The 12869-nt window shown below is 39.4% G+C and overlaps 1 long non-coding RNA gene across 1 annotated transcript in view; it reads left to right on the top strand.

Moving 5' to 3' along the window:
• Positions 1-7093: 7093 nt before the first annotated feature.
• The window catches only part of LOC110133968 (uncharacterized), a 41839-nt gene continuing 36063 nt past the window's right edge, over positions 7094-12869 (top strand). The window contains exon 1 of the long non-coding RNA XR_002312922.2: positions 7094-7256. This is a non-coding gene — a long non-coding RNA (uncharacterized lncRNA). The remainder of the gene's footprint in view (positions 7257-12869) is intronic.

Below are 12869 nucleotides of genomic sequence, written 5' to 3'. Positions count from 1 at the left end.
GAGAGGTATCTCTGATTATTAAAAAAGATAGGCATAAAACCAGAATATGTTGAATACTTAGAACCTGACATTACTGTTGAGTCTCTAAGTGTGAAAAAACATATTTGTTTTCTACACATTTTTAGGCATTTTAAAGAAATATTTTTTAATTTCTTTATCCATTAGTTTTTTAAAAGAGCTTGGTTTTAGACAGTTAAGATACCTTACAACTGACTACGTTTCAGGTAATGAAACTGAAAAAGTGTTAGTTGCTCAGTTATGTCCAACTCTTTGTGACCCCGTGGACTGTAGCCTCCAGGTTCTCTGTCCATGGAATTCTCCGGGCAAGAATACTGGAGTGGGTTAACATTCCCTTCTCCAGGGGGTCTTCCTGACTCAGGGATCTAACCTGGTCTCATGCATTGCTGGCAGATTCTTTACTGTCTGAGTCGCCACATTTCTCGTGGATGTGTATGCAAATATCTTATATGAAAATTCTGCTTGTATATACTTGAAAAATCAATGTTTTCATTACTTCATAACCAAAATACACTATGGGTTGCAGATTCAAACAAGGCTGTATGGTCCATTGATAGAGCCCTCCAACAATGCCACTATAAATTAACCCAATAGTCTACAGGCTTTCTAGTTTTAGAAGCCACTTTTTTTTTTTTAACTGGAGGATAATTACTTTACAATGTTGTGGCAGTCTCTGTCATACATCAATGTGAATCAGTCATAATTGTATATATGCATATATATATATATGTATATGTATGTGTATATATATATATATATATATATATATATATATATATATACATCGTCTCCCACTTGAGCCTACCACCCCCATCCCACCTCTCTAGGTCATCACAGAGGGCCAACTGGGCTCCCTGTGTTGTATAGAAACTTCTCACTAGCTATCTATTTTACACATGATAGTGTATATGTGTCAATTCTACTCTCTCAAATCACCCCACCCTCTCCATCCCCCACTGTGTCCACAAGTCCTTTCTGTATGTCTGCATTTCTGTTTCTTCTCTGTAAATAGTATCTTCAGTACTGTGTTTCTAGATTCCATATATAAGCATAAGTATCTGATATTTGTTTTTCTCTTTCTGACTTACTTCACTCTGTGTAACAGGCTCTAGGTTCATCCACCTCACTACAACTGACTCAAATGTGTTCCTTTTTATGTAGAAGCCACTTTAGCTTTGTTCAATGTTAGAAGAGATCTTGATCTTTGTTCCTTGGATGCAGTTAGATGTCAGTAAAGCATGACTTCCTCAGAGGGAAAACGGCTTTTGGCCATAAGATAACTCTTACCAAAGTCTTGATGAGTTAAATGTAAATGAATCAGGAATGTATTATATTTCCCTTGAAATACACATGGATTTAAAAATTAAGGGAAAAAATCTTGGCAAAATGTGTTAGGAGGATGTGCCAAACCCCAAACATTTGATATTCTCAGAATCCTAACTGCCACCAATTGTGCTGGTCCTTAAGTTTTACACAGTCTGACATTTAGTCATGGAATCTGGTAGAACCGTAGTGAAGATTTGGGGGGAAGTGGGTTACAAACTAATTGCCATTTAGTCTGTAAAACTGTGTATTTTATAATCAGCTATTTAACAAAATCTAAATCTAAATTCTGAGCAACAGATTTTCATCCTGACCTGGGTTTGCATGCTGCTTCTTCCAGTTAGCAGCTGTTTGACCTTACCACAGAGTGACTTAACATCTCCGTGACTCAAATTTCTTACCTTTAAAATGAACATAATTATACAATATTGTTGTTTAGTTGCTCAGTAGTGTCCAACTCTTGCAACCCCATGGGCTGTAGTATGCTAGGCTCCTCTGTCCATGGGACTTCCCAGGCAAGAATACTGGAGTGAGTTGCCATTTCCTATTCCAGGGGATCTTTCCAAACCAGGTTTTGAACCTATGCCTCTTGCACTGGCAGGCAGATTCTTTACCAGTGAGCAACCAGGAAGTCTGTACAATTTTACCTACATATATAACATATTTAAGAGCCTCGAAACATAAGAAGTATTCAATAAATATTAACAACGATTAGACATCACAACTGCTTTGGTTATTGCTAGCCACTTAAAATAACTTTTCTTTCTTAATTCCAGGGTTTTCCCTGGTAGCTCAGATGGTAAAGAGCCTGTCTCCAATGCAGGAGACCTGGTTTCAATCCCTGGGTAAGGAAGATCCCCTGGAGAAGGGAATGGCAACCCACTCCAATATTCTTACCTGGTGAATTCCATAGGCAGAGGAGCCTGGCAGGCTATATACAGTCCATGGGGTCACAAAGAGTCAGATACAATTGAGAGACTAACACTTTTTCTTAATTTCTACTGAAATTGTAGAAATTAAACATCCAGACTTTAGCTATGTGTATGGCTTGAAGCCCTAACCCAGTTTTATTTCTAAATTCTCCAGTTCCTTATCTCCACTATATATTGACACTTTCCTGTGAGGTTGCTCTGCCTTCTGTCTGCAGAGGAGGAGATGTAGGCAGTTGGAATCAGGCACTGTTCCTCTGCTGGGCCATCTCATGGTTTACACTATTGCAATAGCTCCATTCCTGGTTTCTTCTAGTATTCTTTCTGGGAGGAGGGGTACCATCACAAAACCTCCTCCTCTCCAATTCTTGACATCACCAATAGAAACATCAATACCAGAAAGAAAGTCAAAATCTCATCTCGAGCTGGAAGCTTTTCCCTGAGATGGTTCTCAAGACTGACCTTTTATCATTCATGCATTGAATCATCAAATATGTATTGAGGATGTAACAAATGGTTTGATCTATTTCAGAAACCACACTTTATGAAACACAGGTAAGTTATTGTATCATTGCCATTCAAAATGTGTGATCTAGTGAGGAGATGGCAAGTGGCAAGTGTTCCCTCAGTCATGTCTGATTCTTTGTGATCCTATGGATGGTAGCCGTCCAGGCTTCTCTGTCTACGGGGTTCTCCAGGCAAGAATACTGGAGTGAGTTGCCATGCCCTCCTCCAGGGGATCTTCCTGACCAAGGGATGGAACCCACGTCTCCTGCATCTCCTGCATTGGCAGGTGGGCTCTTTCCCACTGAGCCACCTGGGAAGACGATGGACCCATAAATCTTGATGTCACAGCGCAGACTGCCTTTAAACATGGCCTGAGGAGAACAGACCACAGTGCTGCAGAAGAGGACAGTGGAGGTGAGAGCTTTTTGAAAGCTGAAGGGGTCCAGAAAAGCCCTGGAAGACATGAGACTTGAAAGCTAAATCATGTCAAATCAGACAGGTATTAAATGGATTCAGGAAGGAGGCAAGGGCATTCTGAGAGTCCAGAAGAAGCAAGCTGAGAATAAAGTTAGGGAGTTTGCATGTGACAGTAATAAGACATAGCTGGAAAGAGTACAGTAAGAAAGTGTACATTAATGTTTTCTGAGGATGGTCTGCATATGGGAATATCTATATGTGTGCATATATATGTGTGTACATATATATATATAGGGCTTTCTCAACTGCTCAAGCAGTAAGGAATCTGCCAGGAAAAGAGGAGACACAGGAAATGCGGGTTTGATCTCTGAGTTGGGAAGATCCTCTGGAGAAGGCAATGGCAACCCTCTCCAGTATTCTTGCCTGCAGAATCTCATGGACAGATGAGCTTGGCGGGCTATAATACATGGGGTCCCAAAGAACCAGACATGACTGAGCACACACACATACACACACACAAAACTTCCTAGTGAAATTGAATGTTCAAGACACTTAATTTTGATGCTCTGAGAGTCTGATCATTGACCTCAACTGTTCTGCCATTTGTCACCCAGGGTACAGGGGTATTGTGTGCAAACAAACTCCAAATGACCTACCTGACACACAGGAGTTCCCCAGTTCAGCATATACTCCAAATACTGACTCCCTCCTGCTTCTTTCTTTTAAATGTCAAATACAGAGAATTTGCAAAAATGATCCTTGACCCTTTCACAACTCTAGTTTCCAAAACAATTCTTAAAGCCTATGAAGATAAATCTCTCGTTAACTATTTCTTGTAGTTTCTGAAGGTTTGCTGATTTGAGTTAAATTTTTATGGATCTCTTCTCATTAGGACACAATCAAGCCAGAAATTTTGCAATATATGCAGTTAAATGAAGAGAGGGAGCAACTGAAAAAGGTGGCTAAGGTCAGTTGGATATTGCCAGCATTTCTAGGAAAAAGAATCTACTTTTATTAAAGAAGAAGTGACACATATCAATTGATTAATAAAAATCAGTGACATCTATCAGTTGATTAATAAAAATGCTCTTTAAAATTTTAGTGAGATAAATCAAAGTTGAAGAAATAATTGTTTTCTTAATTTAAACTTTTTATTTTGTATTGGAGTATAGCCTATTAACAATGTTGTGCTAGCTCCAGATGAACAGCAAAGGGACTCAGTGATACATATACATGTATCTATTCTCTCCTGAACTCCCCTCCCATCCTGGCTGCCACATAACATTGAGCCGAGAACCCTGTGTTATGTAGTATGACTTTGTTGATTAGTCATTTAAAATATGTCAGAGAGTACATGTTGATCCCAAACTTCCTAATTATCTCTTCTTCCCATTCTTCCACCCTGGCAACCATAGGTTTGTGCTCTAGAAGAAATTTTAACAAAGATTTTCCAAAGGTTTGCAAAAGTCCAAGAAGAATTGTATCACTAATCAAAAGTATGTGTTCTGTTAACTTTGCAAATGCGTTTGTACATGCTATTCCTCAGTTCTGGAATGCCCTTCTCCTTAACTGGTAAAGTTCTTATCATTTGCAATTCATTTTATTATCCACCTTTTCTTCTCTGATAGCATGCCTGTCTAGAATTCAGTACAATTCTATGTTCTCATAAAACACTGAGATTTCCTCTGTTAATGATGTTTTAAATCAGAAACATAACAACTGAACTCTGACTTTCTCTGCACCTCTGTTCTTCATCACTCATGGACAGTTTGTCTTGAATTCTGTATGTTTCTTAGCTATGTGATAAGGGAGTCTTATTAGGGAGTCACCAATGTTTCCAACCAGATATGGAAGTTTTAGGATTGGAAATTATGACCACCATCTTTAGACTGAGATATAGGTTGAGATGTAGTATGGCCTTTAAGTAGAGATCACACACTGATTATAAAAGCAATGAATCCGAGGGGAATAAATTAATTAATTCATACATGTATGCAATCAATCCTTCAGCCTTCACTTAGTCACCTATACATTGAGATGTGTCAATAAGCAGAATTAAAAGTTATTATAATCACTTAAAATTATCTAAACATATAATTTAGGAGAGTAGAATTGCCTGCCATTAAAGAATTTGAGAATTTTGGTTAGAATTCTCACGGAAAATCTAACATCACTGTACAGAGATGAGACATCTACAATGAAAACATAAAAATAATATTTTAATAATTTGCTCAAGATGAAAAAGAACATTGCTCTTTCAGGCTTCCAATAGCTTTTCTCACTGGCAGGATTTTTACTAAGAATTTTGCAAGTCAGGTTCAATACTTTCCCATAAAAAGAAAGAAACTGACATTGTATTTTTTAGTTTTCATTTATTCCCTTCTGAGATTTTTGGTTAAAGTTGAATCATAGAGTATTTAATTGTTCTTACTATTGCTTTTTAAGTAAGGTTATTAGACTATGAAGTCTTACTGAGATTTAAATAGTTAGATCTAAGGCATTGGGGAATCACCCCATTGATTCAGCTACTTAATATTATAATTCCTTTCATCCCTAATGATACTGACCACGTCAAGTTGGTCCCTGACTAGGGGCTTTCTAGCTGGTGTTGCTAGTGCAAACACAATGAGACCTAGTTGAGTTAAGAAGCAAAAGAAAGCTTTACCCTTAAAAAAAAAACACTAATTTTTATTAGATACAGTTGCTTTACAATATTGTTAGTTTCTACAGCACAGTAAAGTGAATCAGCTATATGTATACATGTATCCCCTTTATTTTGAATTTTCTTCCCATTTAGGGTCGCCACAGAGCCCTGAATGGAGTTGCCTGAGCTATACAGAAGATTCTTAATAGTTATCTGTTTTATGCATGTGTGCTAAGTCATTTCACTCCTGTCTGACTCTTTGTGACCCTATAGACTATAGCCCACTAGGCTCCTCTGTCCATGGGATTCGCCAGGCAAGAATGCTGGAGTGGGTTGCCATGTCCTCTTCAGGGGATTTTCCCAGCCCAGGCATCAAATCTGCATCTTCTGTGGTTCCTGCACTGCAGACGGATTCTTAACGCTGAGTCACCAAGGAAGCCCCATCTATTTTATCCGTGCTATCAGTCATGTATATCTGTTAATTCCAATCTTCCAATTCATCAAACCCTCCCTCTTTCCCCACTTGGTGTCTCTGTTTGTTCTGTATATCTGTGTCTCTATTTCTGTTTTGCAAATAAGATCATCTATTCCATCTATGTGGAGTCCACAATGCTTTCTTCTTGGATTAAAGACTGAAGAAGTGTGACCTTATGTTCTTGACCAGTAGCCCACAACCTTTTTGGCACCAGGGACCAGTTTCATGAAAGACAATTGTTCCGCAGACCAGGGTTGCGATGGGGGTGGTTTTGGCATGATTCAAGTGCGCTACATCAACTGTGCACTTTATTTCTATTATTATTATTACATTAGGCTTCGCTTGTGGCTCATTTGGTAAAGAATCCACCTGCAATGTGGTGGGAGACCTGGGTTTAATCCCCCGGTTGGGAAGATTCCCTGGAGAAGGCAATGGCAACCCACTCCAGTATTCTTGCCTGGAGAACGCCATGGACAGAGGAGCAGGACAGGCTGCAGTCCGTGAGATCGCAGAGTTGGACATGACTGTGTGACTTTCTCTTTCACAGCTCCACCTGAGATCATCAAGCATTATATCTCAGAGGTTGGGGACCCCTGCTCTGGAGCACACACTTCTCGCTCTCCCTGACGAGGCTGCTTTATACCCTGTCTTATCATCCCGAGAGGGGGCGGAGTTCTCGCGAGACTGGCACGGCTGTGCCGCTCAAGGCTCCAGATCTCAGGGCCCGGCACATTGCCTCTACACGTGACCCGCCACTGCTATCTTGAATTGAGTGCCGTGTGCAGCGCTTCTGCACACAGCCCGCAAAGCTGAGGTGTTGATACCGCCATTTCCAACCAGCAGTGCCGGTCTGAAGTGCCGGATTCAAGGCCTCTGCATACGACTCCCAGTGAGCAAGTGACATTCAACTGAGCACAAAGAAAGAAAAAAAAAAAAGAAAAAGGTTAGACCTTATTTTATTACCTCAATTCTGTTTTCACTCCCAGGGAATTGTTAACAGGCTTTGCTGGTGACACTAACTTTGAAAAACTATTAGAATCTTTTATTTTTTCAAAATTAATTGAGTTTACTAGACTAATGATAAGGTCTTCTCTTGATAAAACAGGCTTCCCAGGTAGCTCAAACGGTAAAGAATCTGCCTGCAGTGTAAGAGACCTGGGTTTGATCCCTGGTTTGGAAGGTCCCCTGAAGTAGGGCATGGCAACCCTCTCCAGTATTCTTGCCTGGAGAATCCCATGGATAGAGGAGCCTGGCGGGCCACAGTCCGTAGGGTTGCAGAGTCAGACAAGACTGAGCAACTAACACTTTCACTTTCACTTGGCCGTTAGCTAGTTTATGTATAATTGATATACATAAGGTTTTGCTAGTGACACTAACTTTGCAAGATTATTAGAAATTTTAATTTTTTTAAAAATTAATTGACAGTTTACTAAACTAATTATAAGGTCTTCTTTTGATAAAACATGAACGTAAATAGTACCATAAACTCTCTTGATTGAACAACTACTGAAAATATATTCTTTTCTTGTTTGGCTTTTTTTTCTCAGCATAATTATTTTGAGATTCATCCTTGTCATGAATATCATGTGTAGCATATAATTTATTTACATAAAACTCTACCAAAATACACACAGAAAGCCAATTATATGTTGCCTGGGAACAGGAAGTTCAGAGGAACCCAGGATAGAGGAGCAGAGGGAACTTTTGGAGCGATGGATGCAGTTGTTCCTTATCTTGATCATGCTGAGTATTTTATAGATGTTGTTGTTCAGTCACTAAGTCATATCTGACTCACTGCAACCCCATGGACTGCAGCACACCAGGCTTGCCTGTCCCAGTATCTCCTGGAGTTGGCTCAAACTCATGTCCATTGAGTTGGTGATGCCGTCCATCCATCTCATCCTCTGTTGTCCCTTCTCCTTTTGCCTTCAGTCTTTCCCAGCATCAGGGTCTTTTCCAAGGAGTTGGCTCATAGCAACAAGTGGGCAAAGTATTGGCGCTTCAGTTTCAGCATCAGTCCTTCCAATAAACGTTCAGGGTTGATTTCCTTTAGGTGTATTCATATGCTAACTCTTATCTGCCATGTAATTTAAATATATGGTTTATTGTATGCTAATTACAGCACAAAAAAGCTATTAGAATAGTGTTTAAAACATGAAAAAAGTTTTCACACTTTTATAGATAAACCGCACCAATACCTCTTACAGTTCAAGTTCACTAAATTCATTAATGGTGATCTTGTTTTTAAAAATTTTGCCTCCTAGAACCTATAAAAACAATAAAATGCAGTAGTCAAAATTTTCACTATTATATATGAGCAAACATGCATCCAGATGACAAAACCTCTGTCCAATTTATGGCTCATTTTTGAGCCATACCTACCATCTGAACCAATATGGAAACCATAGCTAATTGTAGCAATACTTTGGAAAACATTTTTCAAGAACAAGATTTAAGTGTTGACTGAAATAATCTAAGTTAAAAAAAAGTGTCCAGTGGCTCTATGTAAAGTAACTATGTCATAATGGTAGTTAAGTAATATTTTTCACTATTCCTTCTCAGCTGTGATAATGGAATTATCATAGCATATTTAGTATATATTTTAGTTATCTTTCTGGTGTATGTAAACTGGCTCAAACAGTAAAGAATCTCCCTGCAGTGCAGGAGGCCCAGGTTTGATCCCTGGGTTGGGAAGATCCCTTGGAGAGGGGAGTGGCAACCCACTCCAGTATTCTTGCCTGGAGAATTCCGTGGACAGAGGAGCCTAGCAGAGAGCTGGACAAGACTGTGCAACTACTAACACTGCTAAACTCCTATTAGATTCTATCCTTGTAAAGTGCAGGGTGTGGGCGCTCAGTCATTTCATTGTATCCCATTCTGTGGGACCTGATGTACTGTAGTCTACCAGGCTCTACTGTTCATGGGATTCTCCAGGCAAGAATACTGGAGTGGATTGCTGTTTCCTTCTCCTTTGGATCTTACCAACCCAGGGACTGAACCTGCATCTTCTGCAGCTCTTGCATTGCAGAATTCTTAACCACTGAACCATCATCAAGCACATTATGCTTGCTGTGCCTGTGTGCAGAATTGCTTCAGTCTTGTCCGACTCTTTGCGACCCATGGACCACAGCCTGCAAGGCTCCTGTCCATGGGATTTTCCAGGCAAGAATACTGGAGTCGGTAGCCTTTTCCTTCTCCATGGAATCTCCCCAATGAGATGAGTGTGGAAACGAGGTGCATTTCTACACTTAGGGAAGAACTTGCATTGATTATAGTCTGACACCATTGATCCCAATTTTTCCTGGGTGAGGAGTAGAAGTTCATTTGACAGTGGATCATATTCTACGTAGTGACTTAGGTCCACTGCAATGTGACATTGAATTTAAATTCAAGCTGAAGTGTAACAAAGTTAGAATTTGAATTTCAAAAAATCAACAAGATCATCAAATATTGAATCAATATAGAGCTATTTGAGAAAAGGCAGATTAAACAGTGTTCTGAGGTTTTTCTGAATATCTACATTTCTCCAATTTCCCTCAAAGAAGCAAGTATAACATGGATGTTTCTGTTTGAAATTTCTAATGGTCTTGCAGTATTTCAATATTCATTCAATATATATCAATATCTATCTGTCTGAAACTTAGTGTCCATTCTCATTAAATTTGCTATCCTGGGGAGGAAATAGACAAAAAAAGTTAACTAACAAATTACTAAAATAGTAGTAAATTGTGCTGTGAGGGAAAAATAAGAGCAAATATAGAAAGTAGGCAGAAACAACTTTAGAAAGCATGGGCAAGAAAGGTCTAATTGACGAGGTGCTGTTTAAGTGGAGTTCTGAATGATAAATGGAAATTCATGCAAAAGTCTGGGAAAAGAGTTCCAAGCTGAGGAGAATAGGTAAAGAGTTGAAGATGGAAAGTCCTGAAAACGCTTTTTGGACTATTGTTAGTTTAGGGTATGATATGAGATGGGCAAATCTACCCAAGAAACAGCCAAAACCTCTTGAGAGATTTCTATGGGTCAGACACTTCTTGAAGTCCTTTGTGCATAACATTCTTAATCATCCCAACAATTCTATGAGGTTGTTATTACCCTCATTTTATAGATAAGGAAACTGAGACACAATGAGGACAAATAGCTTCCCAAAGTCTCAAAATTAGGTTCAAGGAAGGCTTTTGTCTTGAGAGTCCATGCTGCATACTGTGTGCTAACTTGCTTTAGTCATGTCTGACTCTTGGTGACCCTATGGACTGTAGCCCACCAGGCTCCTCTGTTCATGGGATTCACCAGGCAAGAATACTGGAGTGGGCTGCCATGCACTCCTCCAGCGGATCTTCCCAACCCAGGGATCAAACCTGCATTTCTTATGTCTTCTTTATTGGCTGTGAGGTTCTTTAACCACTAGCACCACTTGGGAGCCCTTTAGGCTATTTTGCATCCTCTATAGTCTGGGGCTTTCAGAAAACTAATATGAAAATATCATAATCAAGTTTGTTTGGACAGTAATGGGATAGGTCAGAAGAGGATGTGATGGGAAGAACTAAATTCCATAGATGCCTCTCTCTCATATACCTCCCTCCCTTACTTAACTCCCTTCAGGACTGAGAGTAAAAATAATTGGAGCATCAGGGTTAGTCCATTAGTTCACTTGATACAAATACAAAGGGAGATATAAAGCCAGCATACCAATTAAAAGAGAAATACACAGGTATATACAGAAACTGTGAATAAGGCATTTCACATTCTGGTGCTTAGAAGTCCATCTAATTATTAGTGGTAGCTTGAGCCAAAAAGAGTACAGAATCAATCTGAGAGTTCAATTTTGACTGTATGTATGTGGTTTCACATATTTCACATATTTCAAATATTTTCACATATTTCCAATTGATGATAGCTATAGTCATAAAATGGCTAGAGTTCAGAGATGGGATGTTTTTCAGAGGGAGAATTAGAAGAACCAATCAGGAACCCAGTCAAAGGGGACCTAAGAGCAAAGGGAAAACCCATGAGAATAGATGAGCTCAGATACTAGAGAACTGTACTACCAAGGTCCTAGACTAATCAGTAGTATTATGGAAGTTAACCTATTACAGGCCTAAGTTTCTTTATTGTCTTCTTGCCTCAGTAGAAGACCTCAGACTTTGAGTATTAGTCTATGTGTTAACTGACCAAATCTGAGAATCATGAAGTTTTTAAAGACTAAAGAGCAGTTAACAGTCAGTATAGGGTACCAATGAAGAGGTTAGTCAATGTGTAAACATATTTTGAGACCCACCATGTGCCAGGTAATGGATTACTTCCTTTGTGGCTATCTCTTCAGATAAGCCAGTGGAGGGACAAAGGTATCCTTTAGACTCTTCTTGACTATTCCCCCCACCCACCACCCCAAACTGGGCTCTTATAAATGGGAAGATAAGTAGGCACAGAAAATACTTTACTTGCAAATAAACTACAACATTGTACACAACCTGTGCTTTCTGTTAGTTAGATACTCCTGAATGGATCTAAGCCAAAATTTTCAGAGTATAGAACAGTGAAAGAACCAAGATACATAAGAGCATTTGACATTGCCAGAGCAAGAGCTCATCACGATGTCTCATACATCTTTCTCTTAACTCATCTCAACTCATATTCCAGAAATCTCCAGTCTGTTCTGCTATCACCTTGTCCTGCCGTAGGGGTTGAATCTATGTGGAAAAAAGGACAATACATTCAAGAAGACAGCTTTTCCCACTTATTCTCATAGAGAAAATAAGTGTGGCTGACCCCTCTGGAAACACTGCCCTGATTCTTCTTTATCCACAACATCCAAAGAGGCTATGTTTTGTGCTGTTATAAGCTAAAATTGCAGAAAGTGCCACAAAGATGTCCTTGAGATAGTTGTATGTGCAGAAAGACAGACTATGAGGACAGGATATTATTTGTAGTGTGTGGAAAATCTCATGTATGTACTCCTTAGGAACAATTTGCCAAGACTGACAATAACACCAAATGAAAAATGGAGATTGGGATAATCAAAACAATACTCCACTAAGGGCCTGAGCTTCACTTCAGCATCACATTTAAGCTTGGAAACAGAGCAAATCATTTATGCACTGAAACCCTTTTCCAGTCACGGCTTCAATAAAGTAAATGTCTCCTTAAAGAATATGAAGAGCTCATGGAATTTTAGAGAGTAAATGCTGTCCAGTTTTCCATTGACTGTGATACAGAAAGTGAGGAAAAGGGGGCTAACATATTAAAATCAAGTGAGCCCACAGACATAGTTGCCATGGGAGGCTGAGGGAAAGTCCCTTGCTCTTTATGTTCTCAAATAATTAAGGGACTACCAATTTGAATGCAGACAAGCATTATATGCAGGGCAAAGAAAGTGCAGACTTTTCCCCTCTAAGCTAGAAGCTGGTTTTCTACCTTTTGAAAAATTACTGAGTATGAGCAGGCACTAAGACCTCTGCTCAGGAACCAGCCAAACTGCCGGCCGTGGTTAGTAGAAATGCTTATTTGTTCTGGGAAGCAAAACTAGTGGGAGGAAAAAAGGCAACTTTAAAACAAAATA

Source organism: Odocoileus virginianus, chromosome 15 (assembly GCF_023699985.2).
Source record: "Odocoileus virginianus isolate 20LAN1187 ecotype Illinois chromosome 15, Ovbor_1.2, whole genome shotgun sequence".
Classification (NCBI taxonomy): Eukaryota; Metazoa; Chordata; class Mammalia; order Artiodactyla; family Cervidae; genus Odocoileus; species Odocoileus virginianus.
This window is presented reverse-complemented; position numbering and strand designations above follow the sequence as displayed.